The sequence below is a fragment of the Silurus aristotelis genome, assembly GCF_946808225.1.
Source record: "Silurus aristotelis genome assembly, chromosome: 25".
Lineage (NCBI taxonomy): Eukaryota > Metazoa > Chordata > Actinopteri > Siluriformes > Siluridae > Silurus > Silurus aristotelis.
The window spans coordinates 1,412,513-1,440,012 of NC_139598.1; the positions used below are offsets into that span (position 1 = coordinate 1,412,513).

General features: G+C 41.2%; 1 protein-coding gene across 5 annotated transcripts in view; it reads right to left on the reverse strand.

The window, feature by feature from the left end:
* The window catches only part of ctnnd2a (catenin (cadherin-associated protein), delta 2a), a 217,204-nt gene that overhangs the window by 153,340 nt on the left and 36,364 nt on the right, over positions 1 to 27,500 (reverse strand). Inside the window, exon 1 of one of the 5 annotated variants that reach the window (XM_083529371.1) lies at positions 195 to 818. The exons of 3 other annotated variants lie outside the window; for them this stretch is intronic. The gene's annotated coding sequence lies outside the window, so the exon portion shown is untranslated. Of the gene's footprint in view, positions 1 to 194; positions 819 to 27,500 lie in introns of those variants that run through there. One more of the 5 variants, XM_083529372.1, reaches the window with a different exon arrangement.

Here is a 27,500-nt window from a genome sequence, read left to right on the forward strand (position 1 = left end):
TGAAGCTATTTGTGCTCTGATGGTATCTCCATGCAAAAAAAAAAAAAGTGAGAGAAGAGAAAAACACCTCAGCGTGCACCACTCTGTCCCAAATCGACTCTTTGGCCCCCCATCTTCCTACTTCCCGGCACCGCCCCATACTATATTCCCAACTTTCCTCCAATAAAAATAGACCAATCCCTTTTTGTACTTACATCACAGGTGGCTGGGATTCATGCTGTGCAAAAGAAGAACGATCTGGAACAATCCTGAATGAAGTGAAGGTTTAGGAAGAAAAAAAAAACAAATGCATGAAAATCTGCATCTGGTGGACGCAAAGCAATCTTTAGGGAAGTCCAAATGCACAACCGAAGAGTTCTTCAAGTTCAATATCAGCGCAATGAAGCAAAAGACTGATGCGTCCGTCCTGACGCCGCCACAGATTCCGTGGACCGGGTCGAGGCAGTGGGTCGTTTCGGCTGCTCGGGAATCCGTCCCTTTTTTTGGCAAAATTCCTGCACTTGGTTTGAAACACGGTCCTCCGCCGCCTCCCTGTTCCACACAGCAGCCGCTCAGCCAGGCACAAAAGTCACCATGGCAACGGGGGATCCGGCAGCCTCCCGCCCTTTCTCCAGCGAACGCTCAGCATTTCATCACAAAAGACGCCCCTCCTACGGGCTTCACACCACAAATGCCCACCTCCATCCGAGAGCTTTTCAAACGTTTTCCTCGAGTTTGCACGCAAAGTGGGAGGTGCGCCTTTGAGCGCAATAAACCACGGCTGTCGATCACGGTATACGTCGCTACGGCTTCCTTTTTGTTATCTTCTTCTTCTCTCTGTCTATCTGTCATCCTTTCTGTCACTCCGGCAGCTCCGTCTAAAATAAAGAATAAATCTCCAGAAAATCACGACAAACTCTCACCGCAAGTCTGCAAAGCAAGTTTGCTAGGGAATGCGACCCAATGCGAAAGACCTTTTTAGGAACAAACTGTATTCTGAACCAACTGGATAAAACTGTTATGCTGATACGGTCACTTAAGAAGTCGAGAAGACGGAAATAAACCTCGTTTGTTTGCAGAAAGGTGAACGGCACATCCTTTCACACATTCTTATCCTTCTCAGGGTCCCTGTGCCTTAAATCAGGCTACTAGTTTTGTTAATATTCTGGAAAGCAAATGATTATTGGAACCAATTATTGTAACAGACAGAATTTCTACTCTAGGCTGACACCTAGGCCATGCCATGGAAGTCAGAGCTGGAAATGACATCATTTCTGACCCCTGAGCATTTGAGCAGCAAGGTGTGTGAAAAACATGGACACTATGGATGGCAAGATTCAGTGATTCTCATCGGCATAAAAGTTCATAAAAATTGTACATTGAATACAAGTTGCCATTTGTATCACAATGCATCGTTTTTAACATATTTGCATTGGTAAAAAAAACTTTCGTTTTTAACAGTTTGTGACCAATATTTAATATGTAGATGGTTTTCTCCTCTTTTCTCGAGCGTGTTCTCTCTGCTACATAAATATGATGTATCATAACACTACAGAGACCGAGACGTGTCCTGAGAGTCACATAGAATACAGATTAACATGGCAGAGGTAGAGCTGTAACTTAGGAAAAAAAAAAGACTGTATCAGTGCCATGCATTAGGAATCAGAAGGAACTTAAATTGATGATTTGCTGTCTGTCTGAACCAAAGAAATAAACGTTTACTATCTGTAACATTGAATTGAAGAGCATATTGATTCTATTAAATCGCATTGAATCGGATCGCACCGCCTCGTAATAGGGGGAAAATCGTAATGCATCGTCGTAGCTGCTTCATATGTATCTTGAATGTATCGTATTGTACCATCTAGAGACGTACCAGTGCCAATTGGAGCCCACTTCATGTAGAGTTTGGACACTGGACCACTTTGAATGTTTAAAGGCTCTGGCATGGAGAAGCTGGTGTTGGATTTATGATGATCTCAGATGTTGAACTATTTTATGAGTTGCTCAGTAGCTCCTAGTTTTATAACCACAAACGACTGTAAAAGACTGTAGACTGTCCCCTTTTGAGTCTGGTTCCTCTCAAGGTTTCTTCCTCATAACATCTTAAAAACTTTTTTCTCGCCACAATCTCCATGGCTGCTCATCGGGGATAAATACACACCATTCACCCTAACTCTTAAATTCTGTAAAGCTGCTTTGAGACAATGTCTGTTGTGAAAAGCGCAATAGAAATAAACTTGATTTGACTTGACTTAATTTTCTCCTCAGTTACAGATTTGGACTCTATATCTGGTTGTTGCTGGATCTCAGAAAAATACCATATAACATATTTAAAGTTCAGAAGAAGCTGTTTGGTGTATTTAAGACACTCCGAGCGGCCATTTTGATTACAGATCAATTACTGAACATAGGGATTGAGAAGACCAGGCCAATAGATCTTTTAGAGTTAGGGGGTTGGAATTATGAGTCACGCGTTTTTACTAGAATCTGTCTAAATTTAGGTTGCACCAATGCATAAACGTGAAACTAATAATGTATAATTAAAATGTAGCGTATAAAAGCTGCAGAGCCGAGCAGAGTAATACGAGGTCTTGTTTAGGGTTTAGTCGAGGTAGTGCTCTGTCTCCTGACTCACTGCAGTCATGCATTATTCACAGCCTGGACGCTGCTACATCGCTCGGCGCTAAACGGCCCGTCTGATCCGCCGCGTGCTAAATTAGAGCCAAATCCCTGCCAAGGAGCCATCGTAATGGCGAGGCTCCGTTTTATGCAGTCGGGTTGCAAGTCATATACCAACCGCCAGTTTCACACAAACGTCTCACGGCGCTGTGGAAGACGAGACGCTGACTCTTCTGATTTAATGACATGGCAAACTGAGGGCTAAAATCTTGTTCAATAGTAAAAACGACCAGGACCCATCAGTGGAACAGAAAGGACACGTTCTGATTTCTGGTATCTTTTATTACTTTTGATTGGCCTCCTGCTTTTGAGTTTTCACTGAAAACCAAAGAAAACATGTTTGTACTTAAACACAGTGCATTTGATCTGTTTACATTTATATATATATATATATATATATATATATATATATATGAATATTTTAGCCTACATTTTATCAATGAAATGCTTGGACATTTACTAACACACCTGCAGCTAAATGACTCTAAACAAAATCTAGTGGAACATCTTCTCGAAAAGTGGAACTTATTAGACCAGGAGACCCATATTATGGTCAGGATTCCACAAACCTCTGTGAATATAATGTTTTTTTGTTTTGCGGGTGGTTTAATGCTCAATAAGTATCTCTTAAATTTACTCCAGACATCCGAAGCAGCTGAGATGGTGAATTTCTCCTTCCATTTATGAGGCTGAATGAGTGAACATTCTGGGCTAGAAAGAAATCAGCTCCATCCTCACTTCTCTTCTCGCTTCTTCATATGCCATGTTTGTTATTACGCTGCTCTGGACATCGCAAAAATGTAGACTGATTTTTATTACATTACAATTATATTGTGATTTTCAGACAATGAGATTCAAGCCTTTCCTGCTTTGGAATTTCTAAGAAACACTGATGGGCTCATGCTCAGTGAGCCGCTTGCTGTGTCGCGTACAAACCCGTTCTATTCTCTCTCTTTTCATCAGGGAAATGGTGAGGAACCAGGAGAGAAGAAATGACCCGTTGGTCCATTACAAGCTAAAGAACAGAATAAGAACGACATCAAACTCCTGTTTGCTGAAAGTTGAAGGTTTATCGGCTGTGGAAATGAGCATCTCTACCACCGTCAGCGATCTAAATGTGGCTCAGGTGGGTTACGTCCAACATAAAGAAAGATCAAATAAAAGAAAGTGAGAGAACACCTGTCGAATTGTGCTGAGAATAGTACAGGGTTATGAAACAAAAATGCATGTCCTGTTCGACAAGATGGTCATCAAACACTTACACGCACAAGGACAACTTGATATGAGACACGTGAGACGTCTGAGACACCCAAGATTCCTGAGACGACTGAAACAACAATACACCTGAGATGACAAAGACTTCCAATACAAATGAAACACGTGAGAATTTTGAGATGAACGAGACGCTCGAGAAGGTTTGAGAAGACCAAAATGCCGGAGACAACCAAAACACCAGAAGAGCCACAGGCGCCTGAAACCGCACCCTCCGTGTGACTCCTATTATATCCACTAAAAGGTAAAAGCTCAGGGTTTCAGCTATTCAGCGTCTCACTGAAGAATCTCATTACACTCCCTGGAGAGGGTCACCTGACCACCCTCGGGTCATGTGATCTACATGGCTGAATGAAATTGTGCATCTCTCAGGCAGGTCCTCCCTCTCGCTCTCATTCACTCACTCCTTCCTTTTCTTTGGCTTCTCGTTTGTGAGTTTGCGATCAAATCGAATCCACTTTCATCCCTTTAAAATGGGTTTCATTCCGGAATTAAAAACATTCAAATTCTTTAGATCTTTAAGCATCTAACGTTCCTGTGGGACGAAGAATTCGAACTATCGCTTGGGTTAGGGAGTACACTGTTCATTTAGGAGAAAAAATATATACATTTAATAAATGCTAAATGTATATGTACCAACAGACGGCAGCACAAGGATGCACGCACAGTCACAGGGAGCACCGACCTTCATAAGTCAGTGTGCCAAAAGACATCGTCCTGTGTACATCGAGAGCTGTGCCAGACAATCAATAGCGAATCATCCTGCCAGGTTCTCTCACCGGAAATAAAATGATCTCACTTCTGCACCCATCACACTTGCCTCGACTCCTGCAAACTCCACCCTCTTCCAGAAACATTCCAGAAGTGGCAGGAACGCTAGGGGGCGCTGTCTTGCTGAGTGAGTCTCAAACTACTCTTGTCTGCTGATCGCAAGAACAGAAACTAGCAGAAAAATTATTTCATTGTCTTTGTATTTTGTTATTTTTTTAAACTCAAGCTTTTCTCATTCGGAGGGCATTAAGGCCGTTTTTTATTAAGTAAAGCAATATTTTTGCTCTGTTATGACATGGTTGATCTTTGTTAGCAGAAATGACTCTTTTAAGCCTGTATTGCGCAGTGGTGCATGCAGCTGATGCTGAAGGTGAAAAATCGATCATGACCAGCCTCACTCTTTTCTCTCTCTTGAAGGTAATGAGAAAAGAAAAAGTAAAAGCAGCAGCTTCTCATGTTACCAAGAAACAACATAAACACAGTTACAGTTACAGCTTAACCTCAGAGTCTTACAAAGTGCTGTCACTGGAGACTCCTTCCATGAATGTGAAATAAAAATATTCTCGCAGAAAACGTCAAATCAACAAATACATTGGAAAAGTCGTTACTATGGAAACGATAAAGATAATTAATCAAGACGTTCTGACCACAGTTGGGAATTCACTTGTGCTTGGAATAAAGGTACCACTACTGAATATATATCTTCAAGATTTATATTAAAAGCTATTAAATTCAATACTTTGACTCTTTTTTTAAGTATTTCTTTATTACAGTGAAATGCACAACCGTTTTAATTTTTATTGCTTTTTTATTTTAATTAGATACGTGCCACACTGCCCTCTCGTGGACACATTGAGTTTTGAAAAGAGAAATTACTTCATTCCCAAAGCCCTCGATCACCTTCATTCTCTGACCTCTGTTTTTTTCCAACTTCTCAGATTCAGCTTTTATTCTGCTGCTCCATCTATTATCCTGAGGTCACTTCTGCACTTCCGAACCACACACGGCTCACAAACCACCCGGATAAACGACTCATTTGTTTTCCAGTGAAATTTATTCCACTGAATAAATTCCTTTAAATTAAAATTCCAATGCACTATTGAAGCACTAAGTTTCCACCTGAAGAACAGCATTAACAGTGTAATACCTCTGACCTTATTTTTTGAAAGTTTTGCCGAATTTCATTTTAAAAGGTGACAGTGTGTAAACGTAGATAAATAAGATAAATAAAAACAATACTGGTTTTAACACCAGGACAACTGAAATCGTAACCCTGGACTACCTGTATTTTTTAAAATACTATGTTTGTTACGGTGTGAATCCGGGGTGAACCAGGTGTTCTCAGGTCACCTGTTACTTTAGACACGCCCACTATGAAACAAATGACCAATATAGTAGCTACAAATACACAACCTCAGAATAAAAAAAAAACAACAAAAAAAAAAACAAAAACAAATAGAGAATTTTCTGTATGAATAAAGTACAATAGGTGCAATACTGAGTGTGTGTGTGTGTGTGTGTGTGTGTGTGTGTGTGTGTGTGTGTGTGTGTGTGTGTGTGTGTGCTGTTTGTGACCATTTGAAAGAACCTAAACAGCTCGGAAAATCATTCAAGTTTCCGACGGCCCTTTTAAGTGTAAACCGTCACGTGGCTCATAAAAGACGTCTGACGTTTGCGCACCTACTGCTCACCTGCTCAGAGCTCGAGAACCTGTGTGGATCTTCTTCTGGACTGCTTCATCGACTGTGTAACGGATTCCAGGTAGGGTGGCCATGTTGGGTTTTTTTTTTTCCGAAAACTTTATCCGTCATTCAGGTGAAAATTCTGTTAAAGTTGCATTTTTTACACTATGTTGCCAAAAGTATTGGGACACCTGAAACTACACTGAATTAAAAGACCCAAAACGGTTCCAGCATGACAATGTTTCTGCACACAATGCCAGCTCCATGAAGATCTGTTTACCATGGGTTGGAATGGAAGATCTACTGCTTTAGAGCACCATTGAAAATAATGAATTTAATGCTGACTGCAGCCCAGGCCTCCTGTACCGACTTTACTCACACCCTTGTGGCTGAATGAATCTCCACAAAGTCTCCATAAAATCTAGTGCAACATCTTTCCAGAAGCTCATTTTAACGCCAAAAAAACCCGATGGTCTTCCTGCCCTGCTCTCTGAGAAATGTTGTGTTCAAAATAAATCCACAAAATACAGCCACAGAATCAACAAATCAATCAGCAATAATATCAGCAAGAGCACTTGATCACTGATAGCAATCCCAATCTTTTCCCCCAATGTTGGTGAGATAATAACTCGTTCTCCTGCCTGCCTCGGCGTCCTCACGCCCACGCTCGAAGTAGACAACAGCAAAAAAATTAGTTTGTGCCCTTACAAGCCGAGATTAGAAGCTTGGCAAAATATCATCCTAAAATGTCACTGGCTAAATGCCAGCTTGAGTCTGGAGCTGGAGAACATAAGTGGAGGACCTTTAAACACACGTGTGGAGATGAAAAACAAAAACTGAAATTCTGGTACTGAAACATCATCTGACCTCATTCTGGAAAATTCCATCATGGTGTAATGTCTACAATTTAACCAGAGAGTCATACATTACATTTTCAACCACTTTATCTCAATTTACACAAGGGTCAGTGTGAATAGTGGATTGTGATTGGCTGGAAGGAGTTCAGGTGTGAATAGTGGATTGTGATTGGCTGGAAGGAGTTCAGGTGTGAATAGTGGATTGTGATTGGCTGGAAGGAGTTCAGGTGTGAATAGAGGATTGTGATTGGCTGGAAGGAGTTCAGGTGTGAATAGTGGATTGTGATTGGCTGGAAGGAGTTCAGGTGTGAATAGTGGATTGTGATTGGCTGGAAGGAGGAACTGGAGAAGAAAATTATCCCTGGATTATTATTTAGATGCCTTTTTAGAAGGTGTTGTTTTCTATATCAGCAGCTGTGACTTTATCACATGTTTATACTAATAAACTCGTTCTCACAGCTACTTCACAAGTAATGGTGAAGTAAACAGATTTATAGAGGAACCTGTTTAACAGTTTAAACAGAAAACACAAAAAAACAAGATTTTAGCAGGTAAGAGCAAACCACAAGCGTGTTCCACACCGAGGACACTAGTCTGTGTGATGTCAGATCTTCGGTCAGAGTGTGAGAAGCCTCAGTATGACTCTCTGACCTTGGCTGACCTCTAGAACGTCTCCTGGTGTGTTAGTTGTTGACAAGGTGCTGACCGCTTCTACTATATCACTGACAGTTAACAAATCTGTTGTAGACACTGCATGTTAATCTGCGCTCCTGTGCATCTGTATTCACGTCACTGAGTGTGTGTAGTGGACAGGAAGTGGACGAGGATACAGAACACGTGTGTTGGCAGTAAATTTACCCGAATCGGCAGTCGTCAAGGGCATTCAGGACGACACTGAATTGTAAATGTTAAATAAAAATATTTCTTAAATGTTTCAGGAAGATAAATCTGACATGGCAGTTTTAATGTATTTAACATGTGACCCTAATGTGCTCCTCCATATGTTCTCCCCCTAATGTTCTCCCCCTAATGTTCTCCCCCTGTTCTCGTAACCTTCCCTAACATTTCCACAATATTTTGTTAAATTTCTCTTACCAAAGGCACTGTTTTGTTGTAAACGCAGTGATATCACTGTTCTGAAATCTGAGACACTGTGAATGAGCTGAAACCATAAAGCCCCCCTCACCCCCCCTCCTCCCTCAGCATTGTGTTGGGTTCGAGTTACACTCACTTCGAGTCACTGGGGTTATTTTTAGCCCCATTTTCACAAACACTGGTTTCTGCAGAGTTTCATCTCCACTGAACCTCCGCGTCCTGCACTGTTTCACCACTGATGTGTTTTATGAGTGTATATGTGTGTATTGTGTGTCTGTTTGTGTGTATTATGTGTGTGTGTGTGTGTGTGTATGTGTGTGTGTGTGTGTGTGTGTGTGTAGGTGTGTATATTTGTGTGTGTATGTGTATGTATATTTGTGTATTGGTGTACACTTGTACTAGTGTATGCTTTTAGCTAAATAAATCTCCAAAAATCTCCATGGAACATCTTGTGGAACATCTTCCCAGAAGAGTGGATCTTATTACAACAGCAAATTGGGACTACATGGGGAATGGGATTTCAAAAAAGTGTACTGGGCAAACCCCTGCCTGATTTGTGTCATGGCGAGATCTCCACCACGTCCGTGTTTATTTCTGCCAAAAGAACATTCACATTACGTTCATTTGAATAATTATTCCCCCTACAAGCTGCTGTTTTTTGCTGCTACATTTTTTTTCCCCGCCTGCATTTGTTTTTGCATAAATAAGCTGCCACCCTGCATGGGCCAAGCGTTAATGGAAATTAAACGAGGAGAACACACGTCTGTTCCTGACGAGTGACGGCTCCCGTGTTCTGAGATAAACCTTCTGCGGGATACCGATTAGGACCGCCACGCCGCAGAGCCGTGATTTGAGGAGCGTCGTGTTCGGTTGGGCTCGAACAAGACCAAACAGTCGGAAGCCATTATTGTTTCTGCAGCTCAGTGGGTTCTTCTTGTTAGTTCTGTCTTGTGTTTTTTTTTTTTTTTGCTGAGGGTTTCGCCATCAATGTCTCGATCGCCTCCACCGTGAGGATCCACAGCGGTCGCTAATGAGATAATCTTTCAAAAATTTGCGCACTCCTTGATAACAAGCAATAACATCGAAATACACAAAAGCACTTATGCATTTTTTGTAGTTAGCTCCTCCCCCTTCGCTGTAATGTAATCATGAGCTGCTTAAAATTAGTTTGAGTTAAAACAGCTGAATTTGTTTTTGTCTAATTAAAAAAAATAGCCTTGTTTTTTCAGTATGAACACAATTTAAATTATTGTTTTTTTTATTCAGGCTGAATACAGTATTACAGTACAAAAATATCATTTCATTGATATATGAACAGCTGAACAGCCGGTGAATCCTGTGCCCTTGCATATTTTTGTTCAATTACACGTTAATTTAACATTTATAAAAGTCAGTAATTTGACACTCAAGCTAGGAAAGTAAAAATTATAGTAATCAAATTCAACATCTACTCAAACGCTTCAAATCTGAGATATGTTATCTCATAAAACAAAGGTATCTGGGAAATATATTTTATTATGATTTGACATTATATGATAAAATTGCTCAGTCTTGTGAACTGAAAAACAGACACGACAGTTTTACGCTGGAGCCTGCATTTAAAACCAATAAAAGAGCACACAAGTTTTCCAGGAGCAGTCTAAAAATAAAGAATTGCAAGATAGAATATACATGGAAGCCGAATGGGGTCAAAAACAGGCCAGTTTTATTATAGGGGTCAAAATCAGGGACTAACAAGAAAATTTTAAAGAAATGTAAGTGTGGACTGATCATATATAAAATAGCCCGATTAGTGGTATGTAGAACTGATACAGACTGTGCCTGATAGTTTTAAATTTGCATTGTTTGAATGAAGTCTCCTCAGTATAATTGCACATATCTTTGTTTCTGGTCTGTTCATTCCCTTGTGCATAAAACCCGCTTCATAACAATATACTTTACATGGGACGGAGTAGAAGGTCTTCTGCTATAGAGCTCTAAGCTCACCCAGTGATGAATATTTCATGTTGAACATCTCGAACACTTGAAAATGGCACTTCTGATTATGTCCATTTTCATGTTTCAGTGATAAACGTGTCTCCAAATGCGATGCCATGAGTAAAAACACGTCTGTCGGTAGTTATTCATGATTTCTTTTACTGCCTCGTGGCTACGTTTTATTTATTTGTTTATTTATTTCTTTTTATTCCACTCTATCTTGCGCCGTCCCTGCAGGTGGACCGCAAAAACTCCGGGGCTGGAATAAATACCCTCCTCTGATTTATTCTCAGTCTCTACACCGCAGAACGGACTTGTTATTTTATGAATTGGGATGCTGAGAAGAGTAACGTTACACGTGAAAAAAACAAAAAATAAAAAACTAAAGATAGGAACAGTTTAGTCTTATGGATTTCTTTCCTTTTTTTTTTTTTTTTTTTTTTTTTTTTTATAGCTTGTTTGGCGGGAATCAGATCTTGTGAGCAGCCCGTTTTAATTAATCCGAGACGCTGTGTTTGAGATGTTAATGTGTGTTTTATGTACGGAGATGGGTGTTTGTGCTGAAGGGACTGAAGTGGAAGTGATTAAATCGTAGTTTTGGGCTAAAAAGTGAGAACGTCACGCTCTCACGGCTCCCTGTGGGGGTTTTCAGGTCTGTGAAAAGTCATGTTCAGGATCTAAAAAGGGGTTTGTGAATGTAAATGCAGTATCATGTATTATTCAATTGGACGTGTAAGAACAAGCGATCTCAGAGGAAGTTCTTTTATGGTTCCAGTTTGATGAGTTCTTTGTTTCTCGTCTCCTCCCGAACATTTAATATATTCAGCTCCTCGGTTAATGACTGACTGGGGTTTCACCACGTCAGAGCAAAAACGCACAGCAGGACAAAAGTTCCAGGACACCTTTCATTCCACCTTTAGTCCTCACTCGCTGTTTTAAGAACCTCCACTCTTCTGGGAAGATGTTCCACTAGATTTTGTGGAGATTCATTTAACCAAAAGGATCTTGGTAAAGTCAGGTACTGATGAGGTGAGGAGGCCTGGGGTGCAGTCAGAGTTCACATGCACCTCAAAGGTGTTTAATAGGCCTGGAGCTCAATAGCAGGAGATCTTCCACCCCAACCTATGTAAAGCAGATCTTGGAGATCATGGACCTGACTTTGTGCACAAATGTCCTGCTGGAACAGGTTTAGGTCTCATAGTTATCAGGACATTAGGAATGTGGTCAACTTGTGCAGATTTGGACAGAGATTCCTGTTTCATCTGAGGGCATCTGGACAGCTTTTTGACCTGCTCCATCATAACGCTTCATTCTTATGTATTCATTGGCACTTGCATTAAACGGAGTAAAGTGGAACATTCCCTCCTTTTTTTCTTCTCACTAATCCCCTGCTGTGACTAATCCCTTTTCAAAAAGAACCCTTGAACATTGGCATACGGGGAAATTTTATTCCTCTATTTTACAGCAACAATATCGTTCATCACACAATGTTTCGACTGGAGACTCCTCCAGTAAATGTTACCGCTGCACTGCTGTCTGATCTGCTGTTCCCATCTTCTCCACATCCACATCTGACCAATCAGAATTTAGTAGCAAAAATGTGATATAAGTAATCCAGGTGGAGTTGTGAGGTGTTACAGGGTGTTAGTGCACAATGTGGAGGTGAAGAAGGTCCCTGAACTTCTTCCAGCCAATCACATTCCACTATTCACCTGATCAGGGGATATTTAAGTGTAAATTTATTCCACTGTAACATTTACAATTGAAAAATCTCAGAGTGTATTATAGCGTCTCAGCCGCAGTTTGTTGCACTAAACAAACAAAGAGATAAACAGCAAATTTCAGGAAAATTAGAGGAAGAACTGAGCCAGGAGAACTCGAGAGGAACCACGCTCTGAAGTACGAGCACTAGACGGCTTAATCAGCGTAGGCAGAGAAGTGAATTCTCTGTGAATAAAGTCTGGAAAAGGTGTGATGAGAACCTCTTCTCCCATCTCAACAGCGCAGAAATATTGCTCAGTTAGTTTGTTGATCTCGAACGTGATTAATGCGGTCTTCAGTGAGCACTCGAGGACGACGCAGTAATCACGCAGGGACCAAAACTCGGAGAGCATGAGATGCAGAAACGAGGCTCGGAGGAAACACAAGCTCAGGCTGAAGTTCTTCAAAGTAATGCGCTGGAAAATCGCCTGCTTGGTATTTCGAAATCATCAGAAAATGTAAATCGTGCCACCTTTGTTCAGCTGCACAGAGAAATAAGACCCACTCATTAAAATTTTAACCTTCATGTGACCCTGGAGACAATTTAATTAGATGTTTGGTGTTTTATCTGTTTTACATGATTCAATTAGTATAAAAGTGGTGTGGTGGTGAACAGGGTTAGGGATTGTGTTTACACCTTTTTCTGTACATTTTATGAAAGAAATGAAAAACTTTTGAAAATCAGATACAGAACAGGAGCATCTTCATCCATTCAACATCTAACGTCATAGTGAAGACCACTGGGGAACAAAAACACTCTCTGGATCTATGTTTTAGTTATGATGTCATAACTAATGTTCCTGGAGTTTCTTTTTTGCTTGCTCTCTCTCTCTCTCTCTCTCTCTCTCTCTCTTTGGGTGAGTGAGAGACGTGGATTGGAAAATGACAGAGAGAGAAAGAAAGAAAACTCCAGGAACACTAGTAATGGCATCATTATGACATCACAGAGATCCAGAAATTGTTCTTCACCGTGATGTTAGATGTTCTGAAACTGTGGAGGATGAAGATGGTCTTGTTGTCCTGTAGCTGATTTTCCAACATCTTCTCCTTCATAATCTCTCTTTCTGTCTTTCTCACTTTTACATATCCAGCCCCCCCCTCTCTCTCTCTCTCTCTCTCTCTCTCTCTCTCTCTCTCTCTCTCTCTCTCTCTCTCTCTGTCAAAATATAAATAAATACAATAAAATGAGATTAATATTGTAACATTGCAAGGTGCCAAAGTAAGAAAATAATACAAAAGTATGAGTTACAGTGAATATGTTCAATAAATATATAATGTATATGACTTATATAATTAAGTTGAAGATAAACAAGTATCTTTAAGAGACCAGGTCCAGAAGATCCAGACGAGTCAGAGAGTGTGTTGCACTGTAACACCTCAAATCACAGCTCCTGTACTTCCTACCTTCCTACACACAGGACAATCACTACCTGGCTTAACAGTAAACTATACCCTCTGTTTATTCTGCACATCCACCATGTTTCATATTTGGCCAATATTTGCTACAAAATATTTGCCCCCACTGTTTTTCGGAGAGCAGGATTTGTTTCAGGTCTTGACGGGTTTCTGACAGCGTGAGACCGTTAACATAACAGCTTCTCTACAGCCCAATCAATCATCCCTAATGTTCCGGAATCAACCCAGCATTCTATACACGCACACACACACACACACACACACACACACACACACACACACACACACACACACACACACACACACACACACACACACACACACACACACACATTCACTATCCCCACTCTATTACAGACTGCCCTAAATAGCCTTAAATTGAATCACTACAATATCCTGAGACACTTAATTCAGCACAAGTTCTTATCACGTGGTCCATCTCATCGGTCCAAACACAAACACAGAAGCAGGATGTTCAAACGAAACAGAAGAAACCTGTTCATGGTACGATCGCAGCACGGCAAAAAAGAAACCTTTAAAGGTCAGGATGCTTTAAGAATAGGCTCTGTTTTTAGACTGTAATGGTTGCTATTGACATGACATTTTCCACTTCGCCTCGAAAATGCAATACTGTATTGAGTCTATGCTTTTTGTTTGAATTAGTCACATCTACATGGAGATGAGTCGTGCTTAAAGAAAAGAAAAGAGAAGAAAAAACAGGTATGTGACATTTATGACACTGATGCAAAAAGAACAAAGCAACATGCAGTGAAGTTTATGTAGTTGGGCTAGGTGAGGAGTTCCAGGATGTTAGTGCACGGTGTGGAGGTGAAGAAGGTCCCGAGGTGAAGCGGAGAGCATTATAATAGTGTAACGTCTCACACCTAGCTGTGTATAGCATGGTCACTTCTCAGAATTGAGGAGCTGTTATTGATGAAAACGGACTGAATGGATCAAAACAACGCTTCATTTTCCTTACGAATTAAATACTCACCTGAATACACACCTTTATAGAAGTATAAAGCAGTATAGAGGGGTATAGAGCATTATAGAGCGGTATAGAGGGGTATAGAGAGGTATGAAGAGTAATAGAGCGGTATAGAGCGGTATAGAGGGGTATGAAGAGGTATAGAGAGAGATGGAGAGGTATAAAGAGGTATGGAGAGGTATGGGGAGGTATAGAGAGGTATGGAGAGGTATGGGGAGGTATAGAGAGGTATGGAGAGGTATGGGGAGGTATAGAGAGAGATGGAGAGGTATAAAGAGGTATGGAGAGGTATGGGGAGGTATAGAGAGAGATGGAGAGGTATAAAGAGGTATGGAGAGGTATGGGGAGGTATAGAGAGGTATGGAGAGGTATGGAGAGGTATGGGAAGGTATAGAGAGAGATGGAGAGGTATAAAGAGGTATGGAGAGGTATGGGGAGGTATAGAGAGGTATGGAGAGGTATAGAGAGGTATAAAGAGGTATGGGAAGGTATGGGGAGGTATAGAGAGGTATGGAGAGGTATAGAGAGGTATAAAGAGGTATAGAGAGGTATGGGGAGGTATAGAGAGGTATGGAGAGGTATAGAGAGGTATGGGGAGGTATGGGGAGGTATAGAGAGGTATGGAGAGGTATAGAGAGGTATAAAGAGGTATGGAGAGGTATGGGGAGGTATAGAGAGGTATGGAGAGGTATGGAGAGGTATGGGAAGGTATAGAGAGAGATGGAGAGGTATAAAGAGGTATGGAGAGGTATGGGGAGGTATAGAGAGGTATGGAGAGGTATGGGAAGGTATAGAGAGAGATGGAGAGGTATAAAGAGGTATGGAGAGGTATGGGGAGGTATAGAGAGAGATGGAGAGGTATAAAGAGGTATGGAGAGGTATGGGGAGGTATAGAGAGGTATGGAGAGGTATGGAGAGGTATGGGAAGGTATAGAGAGAGATGGAGAGGTATAAAGAGGTATGGAGAGGTATGGGGAGGTATAGAGAGGTATGGAGAGGTATAGAGAGGTATGGGGAGGTATGGGGAGGTATAGAGAGGTATGGAGAGGTATAGAGAGGTATAAAGAGGTATGGAGAGGTATGGGAAGGTATAGAGAGGTATGGAGAGGTATAGAGAGGTATAAAGAGGTATGGAGAGGTATGGGGAGGTATAGAGAGGTATGGAGAGGTATGGGGAGGTATAGAGAGGTATGGAGAGGTATGGGGAGGTATAGAGAGAGATGGAGAGGTATAAAGAGGTATGGAGAGGTATGGGGAGGTATAGAGAGAGATGGGGAGGTATAAAGAGGTATGGGGAGGTATAGAGAGGTATGGAGAGGTATGGAGAGGTATGGGAAGGTATAGAGAGAGATGGAGAGGTATAAAGAGGTATGGAGAGGTATGGGGAGGTATAGAGAGGTATGGAGAGGTATAGAAAGGTATAAAGAGGTATGGGGAGGTATGGGGAGGTATAGAGAGGTATGGAGAGGTATAGAGAGGTATAAAGAGGTATGGAGAGGTATGGGAAGGTATAGAGAGGTATGGAGAGGTATAGAGAGGTATAAAGAGGTATGGAGAGGTATGGGGAGGTATGAAGAGTTATAAAGAGGTATATAGTGTTATCGTTGGGACTTGACAGAATTGTTCCCAAAGCTCTTAATGCAGAAGATAAAGCGTAATTATGTCGTAGATTTCAAGACTGTGACAATAAATGATATTTTGCTGGAACTTAGACATAAAAGAAGCTGATATTACAGCAGCACAACTGTGGAGTTTGTTATTTTCCCATTACACCACATCTTATTGTATTCATTCATTCATTTTCTCCCGCTTATCCGTAATTCGGGTCGCGGGGGCAGCAGTCTAAGCAGGCCCCCGCCTTCGACTGCTGCCCAATCCTCACAGCACCGTCCCTTACGGTCCCTCCTGCAGGTGGTGAGCCCACGGGAAGGCGGCCCCACGTCACTCCGACGTCACGGACCTTGATATTTCCCTCGTAAGGGACTCTTATTGTATTATTTCCCCCAAATATAATTATAGTATTGCACATCATGGATCTGATCAGTTTATATATACAGCAGCTATAAACCCACAGTCAGTGTGAATAGTGGATTGTGATTGGCTGGAAGGAGTTCAGGTGTGAATAGTGGATTGTGATTGGCTGGAAGGAGTTCAGGTGTGAATAGTGGCTTGTGATTGGCTGGAAGGAGTTCAGGTGTGAATAGTGGCTTGTGATTGGCTGGAAGGAGTTTAGGTGTGAATAGTGGCTTGTGATTGACTGGAAGGAGTTCAGGGGTGAATAGTGGGTGAGTAGTGAGTAGTTAATTAAGTTAATTAAGAAAAATGAAGCTCTGTTCTGATCCATTCAGTCAGTTTGGCTCTGCAAACATCAATATTAACAAATAAACAGCAGACTCTCTCATGTTGCTGAATAAACAAATGATTGCGGAGGAGATTTTATTTCTGTAAAACTGTCCAGTCAAACAAGATGTTAATCATAGATTAGAGCTAATTATCATCAACTGGTCAAGCGCAAGCCTGAGGGCAATTAGATAAATGTAAAATGTTTTCGAAAGAATGAGAAAAAAATGACAAAGCGCACACACACACACACACACACACACACACACACACACACACACACACACACACACACACACACACACACACACACACACACGTGTACGTGTATGAGAACTAATATTTTCACCATGAAACTCTGACATATTTTAATAACAGTTTCCACATACTGCTTTGTTTCTCAGGAGGAGAATTTATATCATAGCAATGACAATTAAGGAAATGACTCCTGCTCCCGCGTGGCACGTTCAGGACGAGTCGCTTATTTCCTGCCTCGACTTGCCTCATTTCCCCCTAAATATCCAACCTGGCTGTAAACGTCCTTGCAACGATGCTGCTTACATTCTCTATGAATCTTTAATGCGCTGGAGGTGTTGGTTGGTTTTGCACACAGGTGGCAGGTTGAAGCCGATTAGGAGGTTAAAGCACATGACTCGATCGTGACTTAACCTTCTGTAAAGTCGATTTGAAGTTCAGAGTTTCACACGAAGGATCCTCAAAATATATAAAAAATAAAATTAGGGGGTGCCAGTACTTTTGAAATGGGAATGCGTATGATATATATTGATTTTCTTTTGCTCATTTTCACAAATAAATTTGATACTAAGAATAAAACTCATCCCGAGAGGATTCATTTTTAATTTTATTTTATTCAGCTTGTGACTGAAATCTAAGAAACCCAGAGCGAGTCTGATTGCACGCTTGATTTTTGATAATGAACAGTAGCTGAACGATTGCTGCATTTCTAATGTAAATGATCAGAGCAGCAACAACACGGCCATTAGTGCAGGCTGGCTGCTCTCTCTACGCTGAGCAGTGCATTCTGGGAAAACCCTGGATGATAAATGTGAAGGATGCGATGATAAATATGTCATAAGGAGAAAAAAGAGTCCCTGAGGATGTTTTGAGGGAAGTGAAAGCTCAGTGCTTAATAACATGTTATGAGTAAAATCCAAGAGCTATCAAGCTGCCATGTATTGGCCCTTGAGAAAGGCCCTTAACCCTAAAGCGCAATACTTGTTCTGAACAGCAGGGGCACTGCAGCTGTATCCAGGTGCGATGGCTTTACAGGTGCGATAGCAGCGAGGCGCTCCTTTTTTTTTTTTTTTTTTGCTTATTATTTGTTTTTCCAGAATAGTATGCTTTCAATATCCTGAGGTCGGTGGAAAAATAGAGAGAGAAAAAGAGAAAGAAAGAGAAAGAGAGAGAGAGGGAAAACTCATTAGGTTTTTATTTATTTATTTATTTTTGTGTGCCTCCGTCTGTCTAAACTGATTTATCACCTCTGGGGTTTGTTGCTATATCAGCTGCGTTAGGAATCATCTGATAGTAAGAAGGGCAATTAGTGGCACTTTCTTCAGAGAGATGATCTTCAGTCAATCAAGAGACACACTCGACCGCAAACATGCGAAAGAGAAGAAGATGGAGGAGAAGGAGGAGAAGGGCAAGAAAGATTTGCGACGTATGTGCTTCATGGCGACAACGCAAACGAGCGGCGACGATGACGAACGATCGGAAAGTTGCGGCGCATTAATATTCATGCTCATGCGCCTGCACTGCGCAGTCATTATTACACTTCATTGTGCTTCTTTTAGTCATTACGCTTCATCGTTATTCATTATAACAGTCAGAAGGCTGCGGGAAACCATAGTGTATTTAGCTTCATTTCTTCCAGATTGCTCCATTATGAGCATTAACATCAACGGCAGCTTTCATAATGTCGGGTCAAACCATTTAGACAGGACACACACACACACACACACACACACACACACACACACACACACACACACACACACACACGGAAATGACCACTGGGTTTCACACACTGCATTGTACTGAATGCTGAACTGGTTGTAATGCACAGAGACACATGCAGGCCACAAAACAGTTCACAAAGTAAAAATCAAAAGTGACAAACAGGATGCAAAGTCTTTAAATGGCAGAGACAAAATCACTGAGCGTTTACTTTGCATTGAGTCGAACTAATCAGCTGTCTCTGTGAGTGAGTCTGTAATTGGAAGCAGGTCTGACTGATCAGTACGAGAGTGGACGTGAACGTGTTCGACGTTGAAGTTCAAAGCAGCGATGTTTGAAGGCCGTAGTTTCTGATGTGTAATGGAATAAGTCGATCGATTTAACTGTGCCTTGTGAAAGGAGTCTCCAGTTTCAGTGCTTTGAAACTGTCAGAAGTAAAGCTGCATAAGTCTCCAGGGTTTCTCGAGTGTTTATAGCTATAACTAACCTGTTTTTAATGATGAATAATGTACACAAATGTAGTTGAGAAAAAGTACTCATTTATCATATCTATAATGTTCCTGTTATTAATTTGTCACAAGACTTTTTACTCAATCAATCGAGTTCGAGTCTGGAGTTTCTTCATCATTTATTCCTCTCTAAATGTTCTGTTGAACTGATGCTGAACTGTATGTTGGTGATCAGTAGATGCACCAAGCGCCGATCAAAACACGTGTAAAATAGAGCATGTGCTCAATTCTAAATGGTGACTCGCTGCGTGTTTCACCATTTACATTTTTACCCTTGTAAATAAAAAGAACGACTGATTTCACAAAATGTAGTTCAGTAAAAAGTAAAATATTTACCTTTGAAATGTATTGAAGTTACAGTAAAAGTTTCCCCAAGTGGAAATACTTCAGAAAAGCACAGATACTTGAAAAAGCTTCTTAAGTACAGTTTTACGAATTACGTTTACTTCATTACTGCCTGTTTCTTATTATTAAATGTAACCATAAATGGATAAAAAGAAAGTTACTTAATGTAAAAAAAAAAAACCTGCAATTTGAATTTGCTGTTATCAGGAGAATGTTGTTTTTGTTTTTATTCTTACAAAAAAATGTTGACTTCCTTGTGGGAAAAGTAACTCTGCCTTCATCACACCGCTGTGCTGTTGATTATTCTCCTGTACCAGAATGCCATGAAGGGAAAGAAGTAACATCAAGTCTCTCGAAAATTCCCAAAGCAGGATTGGGTTGTGAATAAATATTAGAGAGACACAGATATGCCAAAAAACTTTGGTTATAAAGTTTGAAGTGAAATAATTAATTCATCCGGGAATAATGAAGAGACGACGTTTTGTTTCAAGATTAACTTCTGAACCTCAGCTTTCATCGTAAACTGTACAGTCTGAGACAAAGAGCACCAGATTTCTGAGCAGCATCATTGATGGTGTTTGCACCACAGGTCGAGTTCAATTCTGGATTCTGATTGTTCAGACGGTGTGAATTCATTTTCTATATATTTATTAGCAAAATCACGTTTGTTTTAATATGTTCTGGTTTCCATAGTGACAGCTCATTCATTGTACAAGTTGCAGTTGTGCATATGGTTAGGTTTCATGTAAGGAGATGGTTAGTTAATGGAAGGAGTCTCCAGGAGTAGCCATCAGCCATAAAACCACCTGCCTAATATTGTATAGTTCACCTTGTACCTCAAAAACAGCTCTGACCCCTCAAAACTGGGACCCCACAAGACCTCTGAAGGTGTCTATCAGGTTGTGAGTTGGCGCCTCCATAGGTCGTATTTGTTAGTCCAGAACATCTCTATCAAACTGTGATCTGGGGAATTCGGAGGCTGGGGGACTCTTGGGGGGAACTTGCTGGGGGGAACTGTGTCAAGCACCTTCTGCGATTCACGCTGGATCCTTTTCAAAGGTATCAAAAACGGTGAGGTGGAGCTTCATCTTTGGGAAGAGGGAGCAGTTTGCAGGAGCCAAATCTGGCGAGTAGGATGGGTGAGATCCAGTTTTTCTGGGGAGAAACTCCGTGTGAAATGAGCTCGTTGACAGGGTGCGCACATGGTCAGAATAGCAGACGTGGTAACCCATGTGGTCGGAACACTTACTTATGAAGGTGCTCCCTGTGACTGTGCGTGCAGCCTTGTGAACCATCTGCTGATTGTTAGTTTCAAAACATTTTGATACCACCTCATATATCACACCCCTTGACAGGTGCCATTGTAACGAGATGACTAATGTTCAATCTCACGTCGCCTGTCATTGGTTTTAAACGTATTATTATTATTATTAGTGTTGTTCTTTTTTTCTTTGTTTATTATTTTTCATCTAGTAGTTTACTGCTTTATTTTCTTAATGATTGACATCGGATGTATAATTATATTTCATTGTGCTTTTGATTGGCGTTCATTCCCGCTGCTGTCATTCAGAAAGAAGAAAAAATCAGGAACAGGCAGGTAAAAAGCAACAGATTTGCCACCTATAGGAATCCTGCAGGTGTACATGTACAGAACATGGCTCTCTCTGTGCCGTCTAGACAATTGCGTCTAGCCTTTAACCTGAACATGCACCCTGTCCTGGAACATCACGTCTAGTCCAGTTATCCTGTGGCGGATTCATAGAATCGCTATTCGAGAAAAAACCCACCTATTATTAATTCGAAGCCTCTGCGTCTCTCCGGTCTAAATTTCCAAACAGTACCTCTTTATGCTCAGTCCGATGTCAGGAAAAGATCTTTTCTTCTCATTAACCCGATAAAGAACTCCTGCTTCGTGTGCAGAACCACGTTCACTATTCACTGCTTAGTAGACGAAATGAACCATCACAGGGACGGGGGATATTAAAGGACGAGGCGACTCGCTCTGTGATCTCGCTCACACAATGATCATGGCGGCTTTTTTTTATTCCGATCTGCCGACCGTCAAAAATTTCATCTAATGCAAGACTTGTTAAGGCTTCGTTCCTGAAAAATCGCCAACCACAGGGGCCTTTTGTGTGGATTCAAGCACAAGCACAGTAGAAGCTAAATATATAGTGTTTAAAGCTAACTAGCTAAACACAAGTATAAATAACACACAAACCAGTTAGAGGGTTTTAGAAGTTCTATTCTCAGTTTCTTGCTTTATCAGTGTTATCAGATTAGATTTTCAAAGCATGCTAAGTACAGCTACGTACCAACACTCACCAACAGCACTGACGATCTTTGCAATTATTTCTTCCAAGCTTCATTTTTCTTCTAAAGTCCCAGGACACAATGATTAAGATCATTGGATATAATGAAACAGGCTTCTTTTCCACTTTTGTGGATTAAAATAGGAATGAGCTTCAGCGAGAAACGAGTTGTGAGTAAAACATTTTAAGAAACCACAAGGAAATCCTTTGAATTTATAGTTTTATCATATCTCGTGTCCACTATTTGGAAAAAAAAGTATGGGGACACTTAAATATGGGGCTAAGTATGTAAGTATGGGGCTTTTCCAGCCATATCTGGTTCTTTCCTAAACTGTACCCAAAGCCAGTTCCATAAAGATCTGCTTTCCATGAGTTCCATGCATCTTCCATGAGAAGATCTCCTGCTATAGAGCTTTAACCCTATTAAACACCACCTCAGGCCTCCTCACCTAACCTACATCATTTATTCTTGAAATTCTTTTACCGCATATCACAGCAATGTTAGAAAGCTGGGGTCAGAGCACAGAGTCACCATGATCCAGCACCTCTGGAGCACAGAGTGGCAGCTTGGTGATACTGGGATTTGAACCTCTGACCTTATAAGTTGTAACCCATGACCTTAACCATCATCTTATGCTCAGGCGTCTGCAAACTTTTGTTTATATCATGTGATTTGCACAGAGTGAAGAACAGACAGAAAATTGTACCTATTCTGTTGTATACCCCCCCCCCCCGTAATGAACTTTAAACACAATGACGTTGTTCCTCATTACGCTTCCTGTCCAACAATCCAACGATCCCTCATATGTCACAACTCGCTAGGGAACGTCTCGAGAAAACACTCGCCTTAATGTTCACACGGGTCTGAGTTCAATGTTATAACGCAAACAAAGCTGGAAGGTTGAAATCTCTATGGTGTTTAATGCCGTATGACTTTGTGAGGAAAAAGAAAACCGAACGTTAATTGTAATATTTCAGTTGAACGAACAAACGAACGAAACGAACGAAAATGGGAAAAAAATAAACGCTAAGAAAAAAACCCCACAATCATTTCCCTGACGGTGCGGTGAGTGACACGCAGGTTCTGCTTGTTGAATGAGAAGGTGAAGAGGATGACAACTATGAAACGGCTCTCTTAGAGAATTGTGTATGAGAGCCTGGCACATTTGCACTCCTCCCTCCCTCTCCCTCACTCCCACTCTCCCTCTTTCTCCCTATCTCTCTTTGTGTTGTTGCCTCTCATTTTCTCTTTCTGTCAGAGATGTTCCTCCCCTGAGCACTGCAGATGTGCACACACACACACACACACACACACACACACACACGCACGCACGCACGCACGCACGCACGCACGCACGCACACACACACACACACACACACGCACACACACAGCTGACAACGAGAAGCTGCAGGAGGTGGACGAAAAAAAAAGAAGAGAGAAAGCAGGAATTTCTCCATCCGCAGAGGCACGCAATTTAACTCAGTATAAACATACACTACCATGTCAAAAGTATTCAGACCTTTGGATTTTCACCTACTGTAGATGTGGTTCTCCAGCCAGTTGTTCCCACAAAACTTTGAGGCACACGCTCGTTTAGGACGTCTCTGGATGCGGTAGTTCAAACTAGGAGACCCAAACCTGTTCCAGCCTGACAATTCCCCCAGCTGGTATAAAATATTTTCTAGACTTATTTTACAACACGCCAACAGATGGCAGCACAAGGCTGCACGCACAGTCGCAGGGAGTACCGACCTTCATAAGTCATTGGCCAACTGGTTAACTAAGTCAACTGGTGCTGTTCTGACCACGTGTGTTACCACATCTGCAAATTTCATCACAGACAACAAGTTAGAACAAAGAGCAAACATGAAATTCTGCAAAAAACTGGGCAGATCTTCCACAAAGATGTTTGACAGTGTTTTTAGCGTCACGTGTGCTTTAATAGCGGAAGAACATAACTGGAAGATGGAACCAATCCACATCCTCAAGTGTGATTTAAACGTGCACCGTGTTGCTACGGGTTCGTCCCCAGGATGCTGACCCTCGAGCAAAGTCTACCATGCTCATCGCCTTTGTTTCTGACATTCGTGCCATTACGCATCAAGAATCCGTCCCCAGGGGGCAATAGTGAGTTCTATTTGCCAGGTGTTAAGGCATCTGAGGGAGGACATTCTGCGAAAGCGATCGGATCTGTGGAGTCTTGAAACCTTTTGTTGATTGGCCAGAAGGAGTTGATGAAATGAAATGAAATAGAATAAAATGTGTGTTATACAGTAACAGGAGCTGTGACTGAAAAGCAGACACAAATTACATATTAAAAACGAAATAACCGAAAGCTGCATGCACACTTTATTACTTAAGCTGTAAAAAGATGTAAAAGGTCGCAAACACACACTATTGCTGAGTGCCGAGCTAAAAACACATCCACCCACAGCCTCCGTGTGACACACCCAGTCGTGTCTGCTGTCAATTATCCATCACGTACCCTCCAGATTTCTCCTCACTACATCACTGGCCTGTTTTTACTTTAATGATGTAGTTACCAGGCTTGTCTTCTAGTGTTCACAAATCTGTCATGTTCTTCATGCCCGCAGCCGACACACACATACACACACACACACACACACACACACACACACACACACACACACACATGCTATCCTGGTTCATCTGGTTCAAATGGATTAGAAGAACGAATATGGCGACATCAGGGAGATCACCAGCTGCTCCACGTTCCCCCGCGAGCCTCAGAGGAAAAGGGAAAAAATAAAGTGTGGTGGTTCTTCGCTCTCAGAGCTCAGGTGCTACATTACTGTATAAAGACCCTCTCTGCATTAGTAAGTCTTTCACAGCTTGGCCCTGAAGGTGATGTTCTTCAAGAGTGAAAAAAAACACCCCACACACAATCTTTTTTTTTTCAATTTGACACAAAGAACCACCACGACTCTTCCCACTCGTTTCTAACGAACCCAATTAGTTTGGAAACAAGGTGAGTAGTGTCTCCTCATCATCTCACTCCACCTCAGGTCATCTGACGCATGTGCGTTGGGTAGAAAGTCACGACGTGGGAAGAGATAAATGAACGACATCTGGTCTCATCTGGGACTCGTTATCAGCTGAGGTTTGAAATGACTGCTGAGTCATGAGGGTTTTTTTGGAGCTCATGGGTGGTCGCTAGTGGACATTCTTATCTTTACTTCACTGGTAGGACCAAATAAGTGGAATATCACCACAGAGCTGGCGATAAACCGTTTGATTAGAGGTTTTATTTATTGACATATCGATCCAAATCAGCGCTGCGCTAATTCAGATGTACAAATAGACTCTTAATAAAAAGCCAGAAGGAATGAAGCCATGGGGAAACTTTTTTTGAGAAGATCTGACGATCCACTCATGTGACATAGGCGTTAGACCATTTTAATGCTCTCTGCTTATTCAGGCTGTTATTCCCCTAAATATCATGCATCCAGTAACGCTCACCTACATAGATGTGTATCATCACCTTACTTATTTTCAACTCTGTGAAACAGCAGTGATCTACAATCTTACAAATGGAGGCGTCCTGTATTTATTTCCGGATGATGAGAATCACTGATTCACATCGGAACAGTGTTATAAAAGTTAACGATGTGATGCACCGATTTAAAAAAGTGGTACAAGTTGGCATTTGTATCACAATGCGTCAGTAAAAAAAGCGTTCTCTCAGCACCGCTGCTGCTACGTGAATACGACGTATCGCAACACTACGGAGGCCGAGGCGTGTCCTGAGAGTCATGTAGAATACAGATTAACATGGCAGAGGTAGAGCTGTAACTTCCTGCACACACAACAGGAAAAGAACGTCTGTTTTTATCACTTTTTTTTTTGCTCTACAAAGGCGTGTTTGTGAAAGGGGAAATGCGAAAGAAGTCAGAAGGCACTCCATAAAGTAAATTGATGATTTGCTGTATCTCCATATTGAATTGCAGAGCAATACATATTTTGCATTGAATCGTTTTGTGTTGAATGGAATCGTTATTGGACCGAACTGCATCGTAATAGTAAATCGAATCGCATCTTATTGGTAGCTGCTTCATATGTAGCTTTAATGTATCGTATCATTGGCTATCAGTGGTGGACAGTAACAAAGTAAATGAAATTCGTTAATGTACTTAAAAAGCTTTTTCACGTATCTGTATTTTACTGAAGTATTTCCATTTGGGGGAACTCTTACTTGAACTTCACAAGTCAAATTCATCACTTTTTACTCAACTTTATTTAATGAAATCAGTCGTTTCTTTTAATTAATGAGGATAAAACCGTAAATGGTGAAACACGCAGCGAGTCACCAATCAGGATCGAGCGCACGCTCTGTTTTACACGTGTTCTGATCGGCGCTCGGTGCATCTACTGATCACCAACATACAGTTCAGCATCAGTTCAACATCAAGCAGAACATTTAGAGAGGAATAAATGATGAAGAAACTCCAGACTCGAACTCACCACCACACACGTGACCTCATTTACACGTTTTTTTTTTTTTTTTAAGTAGTTAAAAAGATGGTTTTGGGCTCATGATCATTGTAATAGAAATCAATCAGTGTTTGAGTCATTAATAAAATTCAGTTTATAGATCAGTGTGCTGAGAGTCACATTCGAGTCTTTACACATCAACTGAGGTGATTAAGTAAAGAGTCTTGATCCAAAATGATAATATAAACATTATAGATATAATAAATCATAATATTTTGGATACTTAAGTACATTTGAAAGCAAAAACTTTTGTTCTTTTACTCAAGTGAAAGTTGGAAACACTTTAACTGGAGTCATTTTAGAGTGGATCCCTACTGTACTTCTGACACGGTTATGGAGATCATCTACAGATAACATCTACAGATGTATGAAATGTACTGCAATGTGTATGTAATGGTCATTTGTATCACTGCTGCGATGTTTTTGCTTCTAAAACCATCTCCTAAAGAATTCACCAGCACACAGAGACGCAGAAGGGTGAGTGAACAGAGGACGACTGGACAAAGCACAAAATCCTCTGTAAATCTGTAAATGTGCTGACGATGTGAAAGTTTGAAAGGGCGTGTTGCAAAAGACTTTTAGCCCACACACACACAGACGCACACACTCACACACACACACACACACACACACACACACACACACACACACACACACACACACTCAGGTGCAGTGTGGGAAGCTCTGGGAGGCAGCTCGGGTCGATTCAGTGCCTATTACAGTGTGCTCCATAACCCGGAGTACAGAAGCCAAGAAATGATGATGATGATGATGATGATGATGATGATGATGAGGTTGTTTCAAAAAGAAAAACGGAACGTCCTTCCTTAATCGACTGTGAAGGCAGGCAGGATGATTATACACCGTTTCGCTCTTTTAACTCGGTCAGTTTTAGGTTTCTGGAACACGCAGAGGCTGAAGAGACACAATAAAGCTTTGTCTGGAACGGTTTTGTCCATGTGACGTCTCATGTCCTCTATTAATCCAGGATAGTTATAGGATAAAAATAAATCAATAAATAAA